General features: G+C 42.0%; 1 protein-coding gene across 2 annotated transcripts in view; it reads left to right on the top strand.

Annotated features, from left to right (window-relative positions):
• Nucleotides 1-23,153, top strand: part of MAPK7 (mitogen-activated protein kinase 7) — a 735,466-nt gene that overhangs the window by 44,060 nt on the left and 668,253 nt on the right. The window contains exon 1 of one of the 2 annotated variants that reach the window (XM_044083369.1): nucleotides 22,487-22,503. The exons of the other annotated variant lie outside the window; for it this stretch is intronic. The gene's annotated coding sequence lies outside the window, so the exon portion shown is untranslated. Of the gene's footprint in view, nucleotides 1-22,486; nucleotides 22,504-23,153 lie in introns of those variants that run through there. 2 annotated transcript variants of the gene reach the window in all.

Genomic DNA, 23,153 nt, shown 5'->3' with positions numbered 1-23,153 from the left:
TTCCCAAAGGGTATGACTATACATTTTTTGGCATTTAGCTTAAGGCCATGGCTCTGGCACCAGTTATCCATTTCTATGAGACCTCTCTGGAGGATGTCTGTGTCTGATGGAGTGTCAGTTATGGTGCCCAGTTTGCAGTCATCTGCAAATTTTGTCAGCCACAATCCCCTATGTTTGCCTGCACTTCAGAAAAATAAATGCTGAACAAGAGGGGCCCAGGACTGAGCCCTGTGGGACACCGCCGTGACGGGCTTAGAGTCTGACATGGCACCAGCAACTCTAACCCTGTGTGTTATGTCCTTGAGCCAGTTTGCAACCCATCTTGTGACATATGGGTTTACATCTAAGCTGGTGAGCTTTTCTATGATGCCCGAGTGGGGTATTGTGTCGAACGCTTTTGCTAGGTCAAGGTAGGCTGTGTGAACTGCCTTACCTCATCAATGGCCTTAGTGACTGTTTGAAAAAGTCAACCAAGTTCAAGAGGCAGGATCTGCCCTTGACAAAGCCAAATTGGGTAGGATCCAGTGTCTGTAGGTCCCCAATGTCTTTATTTATGAGTTCCATTATGATCCTCTCCATAGCTTTGCAGACAAGGCTGTCAAGCTTATGGGGCAGTAATTTCAGGGTCTGTAGAAGCACCACCTTTGTGGAGTGGGACCACAGTTGCCGTCGCCATTCTTTGGCACGATCCTGTAGTAAGGCTAAGATTAAACAGCAGCCTTATGTGTGGGTTTAGTTCCTCATTGAGTTCGTGTAGCACAAAGCCGGGGACACCGTCCGGTCCCATTGATGCTGTGTTTTTTGCTTTAGAGAAAGCAGCTCTCACCTGGGCATCTGAGATGTTTGGGAGGCTAGACTCTGGTGGGATAGATATTTCTCCTTTTGGGGGGAGGGAGGGGAGAAATTTGCACTGAACCTGTCTGCCAGTATGTTGGCAATGTCTCTGGGTTCAGTGATTTTTTTTTTTTATCATTTTGGACTAATTCTGAGCATATCTGGGAGTTTCCACCCAGGTTTCTAACATAGCTAAAGAAGGCCTTATGATTGTATTTTGTGTCATTAGCGATTTTTCTCAATAAGCCACGTATGTCCCATCTACACCCCCATGTTGTCAAGCTGTGACCAGAGTGTGTACAGTACCAGAGTGAGATGTTTGTGCATAATGCTAATGTGAAATCTGGTACTTTGTGTAACAACATTCAGGTAGTGTTAACAGCCATTGCTCCCACAGGTACATCTGATACGAACACTGTGCCAAGAAGTAAAAGCTCGATACCCTGTACTGGTACTGTTTACTCTGGTATTGTATGGAATTGAGTGTTGCAGTTGCTCTGAATAATAAGGTATCACTGATCACGGTCACCCACACTGTGCTACATAATATAACTGTGTAGGACATCCTGTATAAGAGTGTTGTAAGTCGCTAAAGGTTGAAGAGGGCAGTAGTCTACATATGTCCCGGTTCACCTGCTTGTGGTCAAGACATGGCCAGAGTCTGTGCAAAAAGAGGTGGACAGTTATATGCATAACAGCCTGGAATCTGGGAGTTGGTGTTAACAAACAGTTCCTCCACAGGTATACCAGGTAAGAGATGTATACTGCAGGTAAAACCAATTCGTGTATAAAGATGTTGATGGCCATATCCCTGTCCAAACTAAGGCAATAGGGTAATGTAGTAATACTTCTAAGGTACAGATAACAGCACTGACTAGGAAAGTAATGTGAATTACAGGAATATACTAGTTGTTAATTATCTTTCTCTCCCCCCCGCCATATCTCCAACAATACACTAAATACCCACCTCAACTGGTACGTGACGACTCCACTGTTATGTTGGTACATATGTCCTATTGGTTGATTATTTATATCTGTTTCTATGCATGTGCTATGTTGAAATACTCAAACATTGGTGGCATGGTGCCATCAATGTACCTGCATGCTGCTGTTACCACTATGGTCCCATATATGCATGTGATCTGTTTGCTATGCAACTGTTCCATATCTGGTGTCTGGGTTAATGGGAATATCTATGCATGCTGTTATACCTAACCCTGGAGTGTGTTGACTATTACTCTCCCAGATATGTTGATACACCATAAACACCATAGCACATATGGGAATGCAGGTCCTAGCTGACCCACCTGTCCCACCTCAGCTGGCAGTGGCACTGGGCACCAGCACGTCTGGGGCCCAACCTGGGACCTCCTTGTCTGTTGGTCCTGCATCACCTTCGGGTGGAACCTCCTCAGGGGATGGGGCTGCTCCTCCCTCCCCGGGAGCAGGCACAGACAGGAAGCTGTGACCCATTGCCAGGTTCGGGTCGTGGTGTGTAGAGAGCTCAATCAGCAGTTTGGAGATCTTCTACGCCAGCTGGACCACGTGTTGCAACTAGAGGGTTGGCCTGGCTGTCCAACTCAGCCCCCAGCACACCCACCTTCAGGGCTGTGAAGGTACAGTGGTGACTGCCCATGGGTGGGGATCTCCCACTGTTTCCACTAGGGGGCTCATGGGCTTCCAATTTCCCAAACCCCCTCCCCATCAAGGTGTTTACCCCCACGTGTCTTATACCGCTCCTGTATGCATCTTGGTTTGTCTTGTCTGTTAACTTACCCAACCTGCCTCCCCAAATATACCTACTATCCCATCCCACTCTCACTTGAAAAAAAAAAGGCAATCTGTCCCCCCCCCAAAAAATCTCCCCATACATAGCTGTCCATTTCGCACACGTGTCCACTGGACACATGTAATCTGGTCTAATTGGCATCACAACATATTGTTGTTGTCCTCACCCCTCTCTCAGGAGCTTGAGTGTCCAAATCTACTTCCAGATTCAGTGTATATGCACAGCTGTTGCTTTAGAAGAAATGGGCAGCTATGGACTATCCCTACACCCTCCTGCACATCCCTAGCTATTTCCCCACTGTCTTTCCCTCTTTGTGCCCGTTTTTCACCACTTTCTTATCCACCCTTTTTTCTTTTCTTTTAAAGAAATTAGCACGGGGGTAAGCGTAAGTAAACACTGTTAAGCAACAGTAAGCGCGTTTAAGCTTGTTTGCATGGGGGTAATCAATGCCTACACAGGTTAAGCAATTTAGAAGGCGAGTATAAGAAACTGTAACCAGAAGTTAGCAGTGCTTACCTCCACGCAAACCCGCTTACAACTGCTTAAAAGTGCCCTAATCACTCTGTATCCAGTGGGCCTTGTTCTGTCCAGCAAAAAATTAACAGCCTTTACAATCTTGAACCCAGGACCCTGTACACCATAGCCAAAGTGATGTACCACTAAGCCATGTCAGATGCACATAACCCTGATGTTTTCACAAACATATCATCCAGCACAGTCATTCAACAGTACAGGGAATGTATTTCAACATGCAAGTGTGTGTGTGTGTGTGTGTGTGTGTGTGTGTGTGTGTGTGTGTGTGTGTGTGTGTGTGTATATATATATATATATATATATATATATATATATATATATATATCTCTATATAGGTATATACAGACATATATTTATAGATATAAAAGGGAACATAACAAAACCATATATGTCCACATGCACCGTTAGTGGGGTTGAGGGGGCCCAAACAACATGCGTCTTGTACGTATAGATACCCCCCCCCTACAGCCAAGCACGTCTGCCCTGCAATATAGTACCATCTGTTGCAAGTCCCATAACGAGGACCTGACACAACATGGGCACAAGATGTTAACAGTACTCCATCCCACCTGTATGATGTCAGGCTGGTATCAGTAACATATGCAGTACAGTAAGACAATCCAAGGCAGCACAGGACCAAGAATCAGCCGGAATTCTTTTAAAATCCAGTTTTAATTTAAGCACATAAACGCACACATTAAAACCAGCGTTTTCGTTTAAATCACTTCATCAGATGTGGGTCAGAGAATAATTAATGCCTTTTATAATCCTCTAGGAGGTTAATTATCCAATAAAAAACATACAATTTAAAACATCATTAGTCCTCATGAATATTCATGTTAAAACATTGCAGAAAAAAACACTGCTAACCATAAAACTTTGTATAAAATGTTCATAAATATTAAAAAAACATGATATACATTTTACAAACTTAAAAAATACATCATATGAATTTATAAAACCATAAAATGCTTAAATATCTTGGATAACTTAAGTAACTTAAATAAAACCATTTGTATTAAAATAAAAGTATTTTTTTAGCGCACTCTAGTGGTTAAAGTTAAAATTGCATTAAAATGTGAAAGAAAAGGAAAAGCATTAAATGCACATGAGCAGCGAGTACCTTGTTAGATAATCCTATAATTTAGCTGCCCTTAGTTTCAACAGGGGTACAATAGAGATATTCTCATTTAAACCTGGAGGGGATGTAGCTTGAAGTGTTATTTGCCACCTGAGCTCTTTATGTTCTATTTTATCTTCCCATTGTCCCCCTCTTAACAACTTTTTTGACCCCTTCCAACACAAAGAAGGAATAATTAGCATTGACACATGTATTAAAGAATGTTTAAAAAGGGCATTTGTTTCCTACCTGTATGATATCATACAGGTGTTCGTATATCCTCCTTTTTAGCTTACGTTCAGTTTTGCGCACTTAAAAAGAATGACATACCTCACACAGAGCTAAATAAATAAGGCCATTTGAGTCACAGTTAAAATATCCTTTACTAAAACCACATTTCTCTTGTTTAAAATGACTTCTTCCTTATTCATTATAAACCTACATTGTGAACATCGCCCACATTTGTAGGTACCAACTTTCTTCCTTCCATTTGCCTGCATTTTTCACACTTTGTGAGTTTTTATATACAAATTTCAGCTCTGTTTTAGTTATTTGTTCCAAATCAGTGAGATTTTTGAATTTCTCCCACTCATCACTGATAATTTTCCTTACTAATCCACTGCTAGCATTGTATTCTAGCACCATTGCTTTACTAAATTGGTTCTGCTGTGAGGAGTCAGTACTATGGTTCTCAGCTAAGGGCTGACCAAGGATAGGTTTATATTTGTCATTTCTACCTTCCTGTACTTGTTTTTTAATTTCTTCAAGGAACTCTTTTGGATAGCCCCTTGCTGAAAACAATCCCTTGAGAAAATCGCACTCCTTCACAAAGTCCTTGGTGTCAGAGGTCATACGACTTGCCCTTACATTATATTACAATATATTTCTCTTGTAATGAGAAGGATGAGCACTGTTATAGTGCAAATATACATAAATATATGGTAGAACCCTGGTCACCCCTCAAAATGGCTGGGGTCAGTAAAAATTTTAGCTAAATGGGAAGAAAAATATGTTCTGGACTCCATGTATAAAGATTGTTGGAGCCTCTACAAAAGGTTCCTGGATGACATCTGCATTTTTTGGGTGGACAATAAGAATAGAATTCAGGAATTTGTTGATTTTATACATACCACCACCCCATTTCTCAAATTCACCTTCAACGTTTCTGATGAAAAACTACAGTACTTAGATATAGAAATATATAAAGAAAGTAACAGGTTCAATTCAAAGGTGCATAGAAAAAACACCTTTACTAACTCATATTTGCACTATAACAGTGCTCATCCTTCTCATTACAAGAGAAATATAGTAAAAGGGCAGTACGTAAGGGCAAGTTGTATGACCTCTGACACCAAGGACTTTGTGAATGAGTGCAATTTTTTCAAGGGATTGTTTTCAGCAAGGGGCTATCCAGAAGAGTTCCTTGATGAAATTAAAAAACAAGTACAGGAAGGTAGAAATGACAAATATAAACGTATCCTTGGTCAGCCCTTAAGTTGAGAACCATAGTACTGACTCCTCACAGCAGAACCAATTTAGTAAAGCAATGGTGCTGGAATACAATGCTAGCAGTGGATTAGTAAGGAAAATTATCAGTGATGAGTGGGAGAAATTCAAAAATCTCACTGATTTGGAACAAATAACCAAAACAGAGCTGAAATTTGTATATAAAAACTCACAAAGTGTGAAAAATGCCTTAAAAATGACAAAAAAAGAGGCAAATGGAAGGAAGAAAGTTGGTACCTACAAATGCGGGTGATGATCACAATGTAGGTTTATAATGAATAAGGAAGAAGTCATTTTAAACAATAGAAATGTGGTTTTAAGTAGTAAAGGATATTTTAACTGCGACTCAAATGGCCTTATTTATTTAGCTCTGTGTGAGGTATGTCATTCTTTTTACGTGGGCAAAACTGAACGTAAGCTAAAAAGGAGGATATACGAACACCTATATGATATGCAAAACAGGAAGGAAACAAATGGCCTTTTAAACATTCTTTAATGTGTGTCAATGCTAATTATTCCTTCTTTGTGTTGGAAGGGGTCAAAACAGATGTTAGAGGGGGACAGTGAGAAGAGAAAATGGAATATAAAGAGCTCAGATGGCAAATAACACCTCAAGCTACATCCTCTCCAGGTTTAAATGAGAATATCCATCTTGTACCCCTGTTGAAACTAAGGGCAGCTAAATTATAGGATTATATAATTTAATGCTTTTTTTCCTTTATCTTTCACATTTTAATGCAATTTTAACTTTAACCACTAGAGTGTGCTAAAAATGTTACTTTTATTTTAATACAAATGGTTTTAGGTTCATAGGTTGATACTAGGCTATCTGCCCTAGGGCATTTATAAGCCTAGCCAGAGTGTGTTTGGCTTTCGCCACCCTTTTAGATTAGTTGACTGTGCCTCTGTATAGTAGGTCACAGAATGTAGCCCTTTTAAGGTTAGTTTACTGTACTTCTGTCAAGCAGGGACACAGAAGAGATCCCAGGGGTAAACTTACGATCTCCCATCCACCTGTCAAGATTTCTCTTGAAGAGGGTCAGTGAGGGGCTCTGCCTAACATGGATTGGGATTTTGTTCGAGTGAGGGGAACCTCTGGGATATGAATCTGTCCCTCCAGCATGTCATATTTATTTCTGTGCTGAGGTTCAAGTCCCTGGAGCGTGTAGCTTTAAGGGATTTGGATTTCCTGAGGTGAAGCATGTCCATTAATTCTGGGTTGGACATGGCTTTATACGTCAGATACAGATCGCCTCTGAGTAGGCGGTACGCAACTGAGTAGAGCTGGAGTTTCTTTAGCCGAACTGCATAGGGCATCTGTTTGAGCCCCTTGATCCTCTTGGTGAGGTACTTTTGGGGTCTTTCCAGTTGCTGCAGGTGTCTGGTAAGGTGCATCCCAAATGGGGCATTGTATTCAATTATGGGCCTGATAAGTGATGAGTAGAGGGGCACAATGACCTCTCTTGATCTAGATGTGAATCCTTTCATGGTAAGGTGGGCTATATAGAAGGTCTTTCTAACCACTTTGGCAACGTGATTGTCAAAATTTAAGTTACTCAAGATATTTAAGCATTTTATGGTTTTATAAATTCATGTGATGTATTTTTTAAGTTTGTAAAATGTATATCGTGTTTTTTAATATTTATGAACATTTTATACAAAGTTTTATGGTTAGTGTTTTTTCTGCAAGCAAGGTTTTGATGAATATTCATGAGGACTAATGATGTTTTAAATTGGATGTTTTTTATTGGATAATTAACCTCCTAGAAGATTATAAAAGGCATTAATTGTTCTCTGACCCACATCTGATGAAGTGATTCTAATGAAAACGCTTGTTTTAATGTGTGCATTTATGTGCTTTTGTGCTTAAATTAAAGTTGGATTTTAAAAGAATTCCGGATGATTCTTGGTCCTGTGGTGCCTTGGATTGTCTTGCTAGTTTCTTTTGGTACCTGGTGGCTGTTTTTCGAATATGCAGTACAGTCTGGCTACCATAGGGAATGTAGAAGCAATTAACATTCCTAGGATGCATATACACAGACACATATATGCGCATATATATATATATATATATATATATATATATATATATATATATATATACACATGTAGAAAGATACACATGTAGAAGGTGCACACAGTACGGAACAGCCACTATGCCTACAGTTGCCACCTTACCAACTGGACACTGTATGAGCCACCCATACAAATGACAGTTGTTGCCTGCAACATATACCCACAGAGAGGCCAAAGGATATAACGCCACACACAGGTTTGCATACATGGGAAAGCTTTGTATACTATTACAGTGCTGTATGCCATGGCATATAGCTGTGAAGATACTTACATACATAAAAATAGAGTAATGCAACTGTGAAACTGTTATATTAGTACTGTGAAACTGTTATATTAGTACAGTAGTCTGGAAAGGTTTACATATGTTGCTGTCCAGGCCGTGGCCTTCAAGTAGTACAATAGTAAAGACAGACTGGACCACAGAATACCAACAATCAATAGTAAGTAATGCAGATGTATAGTCCATCAGCCTCTGTGTACACTCTGTACACAATTCCTAGGGGGTAAAGACCACAGTTGACACAATGGGATGGATCTGTTACATAACAAGGTATAACTGACACCATCACAATCACACTGACAAACAGAACAGTCTGTATGGCAGGAAGCAGTAGGCCTGCATTTACCCAAGGAGAATTGTATGGTAATGCACATCCAGATACCTTAAGGCAGCTTACCTCTGATACCCCCACATGTTGTAACAGCCTAGGTTAGTAATGGTGCACCCCCCCCCCAGACCCAATAATACAGGGCCATATACCACTGCTACATACACTGGCCTCTGGAGTGCATAAGGGCACACATGTATTGTGTAGATAAAGCCCTCACATATATGGACCCAACCCCACAAAATGTGTGGGGGACACAACAGCAGTGGACTGATGGCAGAAATGCAGCATGACATACTCACAGCCCACTACATAACTCCTGACAGCATGTCTTATATACAAAGCCTGGTATGTAGGTGGAGGACAGAGGCTGGAACACAGGCCCATATGTGTAAAACTGTTGTCATACACTAAGCAAGTTGCTGGTGTTACTGGATAGTCTGCAACATACCCTTGGTCAGGAATATGAAGTTAGAAACAGAAATGGATGTAGCCATGTACTGATAGCACTCAACACACACACTGCCAGTGATATATCTGACACAAGATCTGTGTGGTGGACAGACAAAACATAATAGGCACACCTCTGGCCATCAAGTGGATAGACCCACAGTTGAGAGCTATGCAGACAGACTGCATGCGACGTTAAACTAGTATGTACACACAAACCTTGTAACACCAGTACTATGCAGTGCATACAACAACACTACTCACACTGTCTGTAGTTCTGGAACCTCCTACATATATGTAGCTTGCCTGAGTGTGCAGGTTCTCCTGTAAGAGGTATTGCTACCTGCTGTCTGTAACACTGTTGCCCACACACAGGAAGGATGTCCATCAATCGGGAAAGGTAAAGGGACCACTCCCACATGATGTAGGGATTTATAGTAGTTGGTTGCCGTGACAGTGGTAATTGGAAGTACTACACAGCATGCTGCATGCAGGTAGCATGTGGAGGACACTGATTGATGCAGAGGCCATCACCTGATCATGTGCATCACCTACAAAATCCATGCTGCAATCTATGCAAAGCAGCTTGTTCCATTTACTGGAGAGAGACAGAGAGAGTGTGTGTTGGTGTAAGGCACAAACAAAAAAAGAAAAACAGCAGGCAAACCATCCAGAAGAGACTTCATTCCCAGAACAGGTATGTTAAGTATATATGCATGTAATTGACCGTAGTACTTGGTCCATAATAATGGGATAGATGATGTGGAATGATTTATTTGTGCCTTCAGGTGTTGTTGTAATGATGTTCTGCTGAACAACTGCTAGGACAATAGAGTCCGTCCCTGTGGGGAGTGGGCCATACCTGTCAATCGTGCAGAGCTGCACTGACAAGATGTAAGCCATCATAGTGTGTGTTGTGTAATGGAACGTATGTATATTACTGTGGCCAATAGCTGGTGGTGGACGTAATGCCATAATGATGGACACATGGGTTCCACAGCCCACCTCTTGCAGGATACTCAGGGTAACCTGTATTGTAGCATGCAGGAATGCCATAGGTATGTAATAGGGTTACCTGCAATCTGGTCCTACATATACCCCCATAATGTCAGGCTTTGGCCATATGTGGCACCTGTCTGTGTTGTAGCAAGGCAGAACAGCGCAGCTGTGCAAAAATTAGAGTTAGAGATTGTGGACCTGATGTCTGACTGTACCTCATATATAGGTATGCATATGTGTACATACATGTTCATAGGTTGGTACTAGGCTATCGGCCCTAGGGCCTATGCAAGCCTAGCCATAACAATTCCCTGGATATTTCTTCCCACAATATTTACATCTCTGGGCCCCCTCTAGCAGGGCAACTGACATGATCCCCGGGATGGAATTTCCTATCTCCCATCCAATCATCAAGGTTCCTTTTGAAGAGGGCCAATGAGGCGCTCTGCTTGACATGTATGGGCGGTCTATTCCAGAGTATGGGGAGTCTCTGGGTCAGGAACCTATCCCTCCAGCATGTTTTGTTCATTGTGATGACAAGGTTTAGATCCCGGGAGCATGTGGCTCTTAGGGATTGAGATTTCTTTAAGTGGAGCATGTCCAACAGCTCAGGGTTTGACATGGCCTTGTATGTTAAGCAGATATCACCTCTGAGTAGACGATATGCCACAGAGTATAGCTGGAGTTTTTTTAGACGGTCAGCATATGGCATCCGCTTTAGGCCTGTGATTCTTATAGTGAGGTATTTCTGTGGCCTTTCCAGCTGTTGCAGATGTCTTGTGAGGTACATACCAAACGGGGCATTATACTCTATAATGGGTCTGAGGGATGAGTACAGTGGGACAATGACCTCCTTTTTTCTGGATGAAAAGCCCTTAGTGATGAGGTGTGCCACATAGAAGGATTTCCTGACTGTTGTGGTGATGTGGTTATCCAAAGTGAGACCACTGTCCAGCTGTGTCCCTAAGCCTCTCATTACACTTTCGATGTTTAGCGTCCTGCCACCTATGTGGTAATTCATGGGTGCATGTTTTTTTCCAAAGGGGATAACTATACATTTCTTGGCATTAAGTTTGAGCCCATGGCTCTGGCACCAGGCATCTGTTTCTGTAAGGCCCTTTTGCAGAATATCCACATCATTTGGGGATTCAGTAATGGCTCCCAGTTTGCAGTCATCTGCAAACTTTGTTAGTCAGAGTCCCTTAGTGTTGGCCTGTACTTCAGAGAAGTAGATGCCAAACAAGAGTGGTCCCAGGACTGAACCCCGAGGTACTCCACTTGTCACTTGTCTGGAGCTGGATTTGGAGTTGGCTACTTTTACAGTCTAATTCTGTCAGTAAGCCAGTTGGCAACCCATTGAGTGACGTAGGGATTTATGCCCAGCTTAGTAAGTTTATCTATGATTCCAGAGTGGGGGATGGTGTCGAAGGCCTTGGGGAAGTCCATATAAGCTGTGTGGACCACTTTACCCTCGTCCACAGCTCTGGAGACTGATTCGAAGTAGTTAATCAGATTCAGGAGACAAGATCGGCCCTTCACAAACCCAAACTGTGTGGGGTCCAGTGTTTGAAGGTTGCCAATGTCTTTGTTTATAAGTTCCATGATAATGTGTTCCATGCCCTTGCAGATCAGGCTTGTCAGACTGATGGGACGGTAGTTCCCGGGATCCTAGGCGGATCCTCCCTTGTGGAGCGGGATAACTGTAGCTGTGCACCACTCAGTGGGCACGAAGCCTGAGGTGAGGCTATGATTAAACATGACACTTAGCTGAGGTGCCAGTTAATTTTGTAGTTCATGTAGTACACAGCCTGGGATGTCATCTGGTCCCATGGATGCTGTATTCTTAGCTTTGGAGAGTGCGGTTTCTACCTGTGTGGCCGTGATTATCGGAATTTGGCAATCTTTTGGTATTGAGATGGGCCCTTTAGGGGTGAGAGGGGGGTAAAGTTGACACTAAATCGATCTGCCAGGATATTGGCAATATCCTTGGGATCAGTATATTTAATGCCATTCTGTAGTAGCTCAGAGCAGATCTGAGCATTGCCATTTAGATTCTTGACATAATTATAGAATGCCTTGTGGTTGTCTTTGGCAATTTTATTTTCGTAACTAGCTTTTGAGGATTTCATGAGGGATCTTAGCTTCTTACTGAGGCTGGTAAGTGTTTTTTTTGCATTCTGGGATTTTCCTCTTTTCTGCAACAGATTCTTCCTTTTGTTGTAAAGTTTGTTTATGGCAGGGGACCACCAGATTGGCTTCCTTTTTTTTGGAGGAGAACATCTTGGTTCTATTTGGGATGGCACGATTCATGCATGAGTGGATGTGCTCATACAGTGCCTTAGTGTAGGACTCAGCAGTCGAACTTTCAGTTCCCGTCTGCATGGGTGTCATGAAGTTTGTAATTTCTGACTTCAGTAGCATGAAGTTGGCTTTGGAGAAGTTTTTTAAGGAGGTTTCCTTACTGGGGGGGGGGGGATGTGGATGTCAAAGGTGATTTGCTTATGGTCAGACCTAACCAATGAGGGGGTGACTACTGGTGTGGAGTATCCATCTCCCATGCTGGTAATGACCAGGTCTAGGATATTGGAACCCCTGGTGGGACAATGGATTAGTTGATCCAGGACGTTGGAATTTATGAATTCCAAGAACCGTTGGGAAAAGAAGTTGGTACCCGAGTAGTTTTCATAGGTTCATAGTTTAGCACTAAGCTAACTGCCCTTGCGAGCCATTTCAAACCTAGCCAATTATCCCTTGTGAGATTCAAACCCTGCACCTTGTGTTTGTAAGGCAAACAACCTTAGCCATTAAGCCACCCTCCCAACCCAATTAATGGCAGGGTAGTTGAAATCACCCAGTATTAGGGTGTTTGGTTGTATCTTAATATTTTCCAGTATGTTTAGGAAGGTGTAGTGAGAATCTTGGGGCATGGTGGGGGGTCTGTAGCAAGCTACAATTTGGATTGCAGTCTTACCTAGTGTTAATTGCACCTGGAGAATTTCAGATGCATTGTGTTGGGCAGCTAGCCTGGAGGTGTGAATATCCTTGGTGAATATGGACACTCCTCCACCTTTAGTGTTTCGGTCTTGGTTTTGTGACTGAAAAGTGTGGTAAGAATTGTAGCCTGGTATTGCAGGGGTGCTCTCTGGAGCCTTGAACCAGGTGTCAGTTACTGCACAGATATCGATGTTCTCCATTTTTAGGAGTGTCTCGAGAGTGCATTTTGAGGTTTAGACTTCTAGCATTGAGTAGCATTACCTTCAGATTTTGCATGCTTGTATCTGTTATGGTGGTGGTTTTATCCTTTGAACCTTGCCTAAAAAAAGACACTATAGGGGTGGCAAGAGCTTTAGCCAGTAACCTGAATCCCAGGGGTGACAGGTGCAGACCATCTCTGGCAAAGCATCATGGTTTGTCGATCATGTCTTCCAAGGCAGACAAATACTGGATCCCCTTTGAATGGCACCAGAAGCTTAGCCAATTGTTGAAGTCAATCATTTTGTCCTTGTACTGTTGTATCATTCTGGGCGAAGGCAGGATGCTACTCAAGGCTAGGGTCATACCTGCCTGAGTCACATGATCCAAGAGCTCTTCCATGTCTCTTTTTATGTAGTCCAGGGAGGTACGTCTCAAGTTATTCACTCCAGCATGGACAATGACAGAGTCTTATTTGTACTTGTGGAGTGACTTGAGTGCATGCGTTATGTGGCGGATCCTGGCACCCGACAAGCAGCTGATTGTAATTTTCTCCTTGTTCAGCCTGGTGAGTGGGACATTAGTGTGCCTGACTATAGAATCACCTATGACTAAAGTGTTGGGTACAGTTTCTTGCCTTAGGGGCTGTTGTATGGTGGCACACTGGTGTTGTGAGCTATGTGTCATTTTGGTTGAGACTGGTGTTTGTTTGCGTTTCGGCTTCAGAGGTCCTTGTTGCTAGGGGAGGTTAATGTTAAGGGCCTCTGCATATGTGGGTTTAGTGTTGCTATGTGTGGGATGGTGTGGGTTTTGAAGGGCTAGGAGTTGCTTGAGGTGTAATGCAGGTGTCAACCTTCTCCTCTTGATTGTCTAGCACAATCTTGGCCGGAGAGAGCTTTGCTTCTAGTTTGGCTATGTAAGTGCATCTCTCGCAGGTTGTATTGTTGGGTGGTAGGAGGAGAGGATTGTCTGTGTACATGAGACAGTTGCCGCACTGCCCCACTATGCCCAGATTCACCAGGTGGACAGGAGAAATCACCAGACGCTGACCCTTGAACATGCCTGTTTAGGTGCTTTTTTGTAAAGTTTAAGAGCTGTTTTCTCTTACCTTTGCAAGGTACTTTGCAATTATAGGCTGTTTAGTGCCTATGATAAATTTCTCCTTATTGACAAGGAGAGCTGAGTGCTTGAATCAGTTTCAGTCTTCCTAGTTCCTTCCAGCGGGTTCTAGAGCAAGTGCTTGTCACAGGGGTTCAGATTTTACTGCAACTACTGAGAAACCAGCTAGTTCTAAGGGAAAATTTGAAGAGCAGACTTTCTGGCACCTGAAATAGCTTAACTGTAGCCTCGCAGTGCTGCACGATGTGAAAAATGTGCAAACACACGCGTTTAAGTCGGAAAGTTGAAAGGAATAGAAATCGGCCCAAAAAGGCTAATAAAATTACAATTTCAGAGCCAGAAACCACTTGTCTAGCATTAGATAGGCAGTACAATGCTCACTAGTCCCACTGGTAAGCAGTAGGACTTTCCTGTACCACAGCAAAGTCTGGATAGCTCTTACCACAGAAAATAAAGTCCTGAGACAAGCAAAGCCTGGGATATGGACTGGCTAGAAAAGGTGGGAAACGAGCAAACACGATAGTATTTTTTTTTTTGTTGAAACAGGCTAAGCAATGCAATAATACAGTAAATAAACACAGAAAAGGCTGACACACTTGAGTGTGTAGTCCTAAACAGTAAATGCAATTAAAACTCTACAAAGTTAGCAATTTAAAACTTTTTTAAATGAAGCAAGGCAAGTGCACAACTGATGTGTGTGTGTGTGTGTGTGTGTGTGTGTGTGTGTGTGTATATATATATATATATATATATATATATATATATATATATATATATATATATATATATATATATATATAGATATATATATATATAGATATATATGGCAACATCACCGAAACAAATTCAGCCCGGGCATACTTGCACGAAAGTGCTTTTCACCGAAGAAGCACTTTTGCGTATGTATGCCTGTTGCGGAGATCGCACTACAGTGGGGATAAGGGAAAATTCTCTTTTCCCCACTGTAGTGCAATCTCGGAGTGAGAATATTAAAGTAGGGAGTGTGTGCAGGGGGGTTTGCCCCCCTGCAAAAACGTAAATGTAATGTATTTTTTTTTGTTAACACACTTTAACGAAAGCGCTTTCCTTAAAGTGTGTTCTGTGATTGTGGATGTGGACTATTGAACTTTCGTTCAATAGTCCTAGATCCATATATATATATATATATATATATATATATATAGAGAGAGAGAGAGAGAGCTATACATGTATGTCCACAAATATAGAGATACTCATGCATAGACATACATGATGTTGTATATATGTGTTCGTATATATATATATATATCTACACCTATATAGATTTATATTTATATGCACATGTCTACATATATACTAACACACACACGTACATGACCCCTATATTACCACCACAGTACTGCATGCTATGCAGTGGCGGCTGGTGACTTCAAATCACAGGGGGGCTGCAGGAGACAGCTGAATGGGTGGGGTCAAGGGGAAGGGGTGTGGTCAACCAGAAAAGGGAGGGGCTATGCACAAAACCACAAAAAACTAACTTTAACTAAATACGCTGCCCTGGGTGGCAAACCATCATTATGAAAGTCCAATCAAGACAAAAATAAGTGTAGAAGAATAAAAATATTTCAATGCATTGGCTGCATGACAGCTTACTTAATATCTAAATGGAAACAAAAGGTTGTGAGGCATGAAAAAATAAATTACTTTTTAAATACATTACTGGAATGCCAGTCAAAATCAAGTATAAGAAAAACCAGAAGCACTCAACTCAAATCACTTCTCCTTGGCACTGCAGTTCTAATTATAATATATTCAGCTTTATTAAAGTACCAAGTAACATGCTGAAAGTAGAAATCTATGTGATGCCGCCACTTGTAAAAATGTTTCTTATCCAAAAAAGACCTGCTGCCTGACAACTTGTTTCATGTGGAAAACATGATAAAAGTAAAAAATGAAAAGCAAACAAGAAACGAGCTCAAGATACATTGCTTAAAGGATTACTGTACAGGTTATGGACCACACATGATTGGCATTCTGTTTAGTTTACGGGTAAAGTCTGTAGAGATGACTGGAAGTCTCCAACAAGTGTAATGAGCTTTTTAAAATAATGGAATCCTGTCCTTTAATACCCAAGGCTTATACATTATCTAGTCAAGTATTCTCTGCATGGCAACAACAGAAAGGCTTTCAATGTTGGCAATTCTTTAACAGCATGCTTATTAAAGCTTACTTGCATCTTACGATCTCAGACAAGCTTACCTTATGGTCATTAAAGCATTGCTACTTAAACACAGAGCAACAGGCACTTTGAGTAATAAGCATAAATCTGAGTAATAAGCATAAATCAACAGTACAAAAATATGACAGAAACCAGACCATTCTACAAAATCAAGGACAGATGAAAAGCCACTGTAGTACTTATGCAGTGTGTCCTCCCCATCCAAGGTAGATACAACTACTCCTTGCCTTGCTTGGACACATCCAGAGTCAATACATGGGGGAGTGGGGTGCAACAAGCATGTCACAATTTGAAATCTCTCTGGCTGACTGTGATGGCCCTGACACATTTGTCATACCTCTCAACCTCAAGAGCAAGAAATCTGGACAAAGCCATACACAGAAGTGGGACAAAGGCCCAAAAATAAGGACAATTTTTAAATATTGCTCTAATAAACTTAGAAAGATAATAGAATAGGTCTTGCATTAATATGAAATTTCTGAAGGGTATAAAATCTGAAACTCAAATGTCTGTCATTTTCTAACTTCAGTCTTTAGTGATTTGTCACTAATTTGCCAAAAAACACAATTTTATGAAAAATGGACCAAAAATGTGATGCAAAAATATAAAATAGACACACAATACAGCTGCTACCTGTCAAAGAAGGGACACTTTAATATTAGTACTGCTACCTTGAGCAGCTGACAAAATAAAAGAATCTACATGCATTTCAAGTAATCTATAACTTTGATTATTACAGTTATTTCTTAATTGTAAACCCTTCATGTTTTCTTCCAAAATTGCTATTTTGCGGAGGGATTACTAGGGGGAAGAGCAACATTTTGAGCCAAAAATTGGGGACAGTTGAGAGGTTGGCTATGCCTAATTCTATAAAGCAATTTATTTGCATGTACCTCTCAACCTGTTAATGCAGTAAATCTGAACAAGGCCAAATATATTGGGGGCACATATAAACAGTACTAAAAATTGCTCTTGTATAAATTGAGACGGTTGATAGAACAGCTCTTACTTTAACATGCATTTTTCTGAAGGTTATGAAGTCTGAAACTTATTATTTAGTGACTTAATTCCTAAATGATTTGCCAGAAAACTACAAATTTTATGAAGAACAAACCAAAAATAAGAAGCAAAAATCTATTCATTCTTTGAAAATCTGGACAGTTGGGAGGTATAGTTCAGCTGGGCCTGTCTGAGTTTGCTGTCCTTCCCCCCCTGACAAAATAATGGTTGAATGGAGCCTCTGCAGCCATTCCAATGAACCATTACTTGGCTATTTCACTCCATTTACCATAAACACTAATGTGCATACTGCTTTACTTCTATGATGAGTTGGACTTCATTTGAAAGTTTTATTTTGTATTTTACAGCACAAACACTAAGTCATCTGTTAAACAAAGCAATGCAGTCTCACAATGAAAACTTAGCATTAAAACTTCTCTGCCCTTGAAACCCACATTCAAAGAAAGTACATTTTGCCAGTGGCAGATAAAGATTAATTTTGGGCTGTTTTCAAATTATAGGCCCCTTGCATATGAAATATACATGTGCTCTTTGATACACCTTCCTCATTGTACTAAAATTATATTCCTTGTACAATACAGTACACTTGTTAGAGGGTGTTTTAAATTTGTTTTGAACATTTTTCCAGTAAGCAATGAAACAAACCATATGCACCCATAATGGCAAAACTGCCCAGTTGAGAACATTTATCATAAAAAAGTCTACTCAGACTTCCACAGTCCACCATTATTAGTAAATATACACAATTCTACAGTCCACCATTATTAGTAAATATGCACAATTCCACAGTCCACCATTATTAGTAAATATGCACAATTCTACAGTCCACCATTCTCAGTAAATATGCACAATTCTACAGTCCACCTTTATCAGTAAATATGCACAATTCTACAGTCCATTATCAGTAAATATGCACAATCTCTGAAGTAAGTCATCTAAATAATTCCACATTAAAGAAATCTGTAACTAATGAAGCGGTTGCTGCTAGCAATCACCTTTATCTTTCATGGTTTCATCGATAAATAAAGTGTCTGTTGCCCCTCAGGAATAAATTGCCTATATTACATTAAAAATGATAAGCTAGTAATAATATTGCGAGAGGAAATGGATGGCAAACTGATAACAGACTCATAGTTAGTATCTTCACCAAGGAGAACATTCTCAGTACGGCAGCATCCACCCCTTGTGGGAGTAGAACCCACAGCCTTCTGCATCAAAAGCAAGTGCACAACCTGTTGTGCTATAGTATTAACTAGGCAAAGCACTAAACTTCTATTCCCCTGCAGCTCTCAGCTCCTTGTAAAATCTACTCAATACTCAACTGCATCTCAACAATGCAGTTGAGTATTGAGAAAACTGGAAAAAGCCAAAATGTATTGGGGGGGGGGGTTCAAAAGCCCAAAAATCAGGGACACATTAAACATTGCTTGTATAATCTTGGAAAGTTGCTAGAATAAAATGTTGTGTTGCCACCATACATTTTACTGCCAAGGTCCCTGAGCAAAAAACAGTCAGAGTAACATACCACTACGCCACATCAGCTGCTTTGTAAAAGAGAGGAAGATTGAAAATTAAATGGCTATCCTTTAGTGAATTCAGTTCTCACCATAGCTGTCAACCTCTTAGTACAAAACACCTGGACAAACCCAGTAATGAGGGAATACAGCCCTCAAACATATTCAGTGGATTCAGTTCTTGCCATAGCTGTCAACCTTAGCACAAAAACCTGGACAAAGCCAATAATGGGGGAATACAGTCCCAAAAATAGGGACAAATTTAAAATATTCATCTTATAAACTTAGAAAATTGCTAGAAAAAAAGGTTGTGCTACTATGTATTCTGAAGAACATGAAGTTTGAAATTCAAATGCCTGTCAATTTTGCTGCTGACAGAACAAAAACAATTTTCAGCAGAGACGCAGGGATTAATTCTGCAGACACATCTTTGTAAAATGGCAGGGCACCAGAGCAAATCCACACAAACACAGGGAGGAGATGCAGACTCCACACAGAAGCCACCCCAACCAAGAATCAAACCAGAAAACCTATAGCTGTGAGGCAACAATACTACCACTGCACCATCAAATATGCAAGTAATTAAACATTCAGAAACCTGAAGTCTGAAATTCAAATGCCTGTCAATTTTATTTAACATTTGTTAATCAGGACAGTCTGACTTGGAACAAAAAAAAACTATTTTCAGCAGAGGCCCAGGAAGAAATCATGCAGACATGTCTTTGTAACATGGGAGGACACAAAAGCAAACCCACACAAACACAGGGAGAAGATACAGACCCCACAAAGAAGGAACCCCAGCCAAGATCAAACCTGAGAACCTGCAGCTGTGAGGCAACAATGCTACCAGTGCAACATCAAATAAAAGCAAACCCACACAAACACAGGGAGAAGATAACAGACCCCCCAAAGAAGGAACCCCAGCCAAGAATCAAACCTGAGAACCTGCAGCTGTGAGGCAACAATGCTACCAGTGCAAATAAAAGCAAACCCACACAAACACAGGGAGAAGATAACAGACCCCACAAAGAAGGAACCCCAGCCAAGAATCAAACCTGAGAACCTGCAGCTGTGAGGCAGCAATGCTACCAGTGCACCATCAAATAAAAGCAAACCCACACAAACACAGGGAGAAGATAACAGACCCCACAAAGAAGGAACCCCAGCCAAGAATCAAACCTGAGAACCTGCAGCTGTGAGGCAACAATGCTACTACTACACCATCAAATATCAAGCATTGCAACATTTACAAACCACAGATATTATGAGGAACAGATCAGATCAAATATGAGGCAAACATCTGCAATTTTTTTACAAATGGTGGTGGGTAGGGAACTCAAGTCTTTAACACCTGCATACAGGGTACAGGGTTCAAGCCTGAGGTATTCCCTACCACACCACCATGAGCACCTGGGGCATTTTCTCACACACACACACACACACACACACACACACTAAAAAGCACCATACTTCAAACAGTACATAAAAGCACACACCATAAATTCAAACAGTAAATAAAAGCACACACCATAAATTCAAACAGTAAATAAAAGCACACACCATAAATTCTATCAAGTATAAAAGCAGCAAGTACCATACATTGTAAAAGTAAAAAGCACCATACACTTACCTGTCCGTTCTCCATAATATCCAGCTAACGTACATCCTGCCTGCGCAATACTCCAAAGACCCGCGAGATCCCTGAAATCAAAACTCCTTCCCGACGAGACTGTTCTGTATTCCCGACTGCTGCTGTTGCAGTCCGGCCCCGACACATTATCCCAGCGAGTCTGTGCACTTTAAAAGTGCACAGACGTCTCCTTGTGTTTCCCTATGGGGACTGCTGGACTGCCTGGAGCATGCGCATAGACGCGCAGTAGTCGGGACTACTGCGCATGCGCGAAGTCCGCGAAATTAAAAAAAAAAAATTTCTATTTTTATTTCTTTTTGTTTTGAGGGGGCTGCAGTCCGGCAGTCCAATAGCACGGGCCACCCCTGATGCTATGTGTGAGGAAACGGCATACATAGCAATACACACAGATATCTACAGCTCTCAGTGTGTGCAACATGGATGGGTATGTCAAATGAACCCCTTGTTGGGACCATATTGCCCTTGTCTGTGAAGTATGGAATGAGACTATGGGTAAGTATGGCAGGTATAGTTGTGGAGGTGGTCAGGGTTGGTAGGTATAGAGGACAGCCTACAGGGGTGGTATGTGATACGTGGCGGGTATGTGACACGTGGTGGGTAAACACCCTGCATGGTGTGTGTGGTCTGTGATGTGAACATGCCATGGGCCCCAATATGGACACAATGGGAACAAGCCTCCCACCCACTGCTACTCACACCAGCAGTCCATGTCCCGAAGGTGCCTGGCCTGGAGGCTGAGCAGGAGGAGCATGTGGGCCCTGTGAATGTGTACTGGGTGCCTCAAGGTGATGTAGCACATCCCACATGTGTCTGTGGAGCCCATTATGAAACAGACCCTGGACCTGACCTCAGGGGACAGGAACATGTCTGTGTGTGCCCCCATGGGGGGGGGTGACAACATCCCCTGATTGGTTCCACTTGACGGTATTGCTGGATCAGTACATGAGGCCCCAGGGTGGGTCACACATGTGATATGGCCTGGTAACATGGGCCGCTGGGTTCGGAGAGGTGGTTCTGCTGGCCAATGGCACATATACATGCTATTGTGTCACTTTTATAGAACATATGTGGGTAGTAATAGTCTACACAATCCCGGGACATGTCTAACAGTATGCATAGATAACCCTAGTAATGCAGAATGTCAGATGTGCAGCACACACATAGCAAGCATACCACAGGCATAAATGGAGCCATTGTGGTCCTGACAGTGGGATGCAGGTGAATAGTAACAGGCCAGCAATGATGGTGTCCACACGGGGAACATGGCTACAAATGCATTGCACAAAGCATGGTACAGTACAATATCTGCCCCAGTGGTAGGTATGCTGTAGCCATACCTATTGAGTTGTGTGTACAGTTTGTTGTCGCTGAAAATGGTAGGGGGGGTGACAGTGATGTGTATTAAGAACTGTGGTAACCTTGCTACATGACTTGCTCACACCTGTGTCCATTTTTGTCTTTCAGGCATGATGCCCCATGGAAGGCTGCCAGCGTACTCAGCAGCTGAAAATGACATTCTGGTGAACAACCTCGTATAGCACTGTGCAGTCTTGTTTGGCCGAGCCACCCATGATCAGCAGGAGTGGACCGCCCTGTGGAATGACGTAGTCCACAGGGTCAATGATGTCTGACTGCACAACCGCAGTTATGAGCAGGTCCAGCGTCATTGTTCTGATCTGCTTCGCAATGCCCGTTGGCGTGCTGCTGCAGCCCGGGGGATCATCTCACCATGGGGGGCATGCCATCCATCCCCCCAACACGTGTGGAGAAACTCCCAGCCAGCCTTGTAGCACCTGCCGTCTGCATAACCACCAAGAGTCGGACACCTTTGTAGAGGTGGGTGCCACCCACACACTGGCCGAGGAGCATACAGGTAAGGCCACAGGGCACATCAGTAGACCACTGTTGCTTATACATCCATATTGGTACAGGTAGGTCATGCATGTCTGACATGTCATAGATATATTTTGTTGCTGCATAGTAGTGATAAACAGATGTGCATATGTGGTAGTATTGTGGACATGTACTGTTGATGTATTGTAATGCTGCAACCATCCTGTAGCAGTGCCACAGGTGTGACCACTGACTTTGCATCTCTCACCCTCTTATGTAGGTTCCTCTGGTATACCACCAAAGCAGCAGCCTGTAGCTGCTGAGTATGGTTTATGTAGATGGTTGCCAGTAGACTGGGCGTGTAATGGTGATGGTATATTCCATGTACACATCTAACACACCTTCCCAGAATGCATGATGTACATGTGCACATATTGTTGCTGTTAAATGCACGGCATCACAGTGGTGACCATGATGGGGTATTGGAAGGGTATGTCAGACACCTACATGATAACTAACAGCCTGTCATTGCGGAATGTGTCCACAGGGAGTAACATAATGGTGGGAGACATGGCCTACAGTAGGGACGTGTGGAACAACACCCATATACAGTGCAACACCAGTGTATATACCTGTACGACAATGGCAACTGTTGCAGAGTTACACTATGGCATAAGGCATTACTCTGGT

Source organism: Protopterus annectens, chromosome 1.part1 (genome assembly GCF_019279795.1).
Source record: "Protopterus annectens isolate FY-2018-M chromosome 1.part1, PAN1.0, whole genome shotgun sequence".
NCBI classification, from domain to species: domain Eukaryota; kingdom Metazoa; phylum Chordata; order Ceratodontiformes; family Protopteridae; genus Protopterus; species Protopterus annectens.
This window is presented reverse-complemented; position numbering and strand designations above follow the sequence as displayed.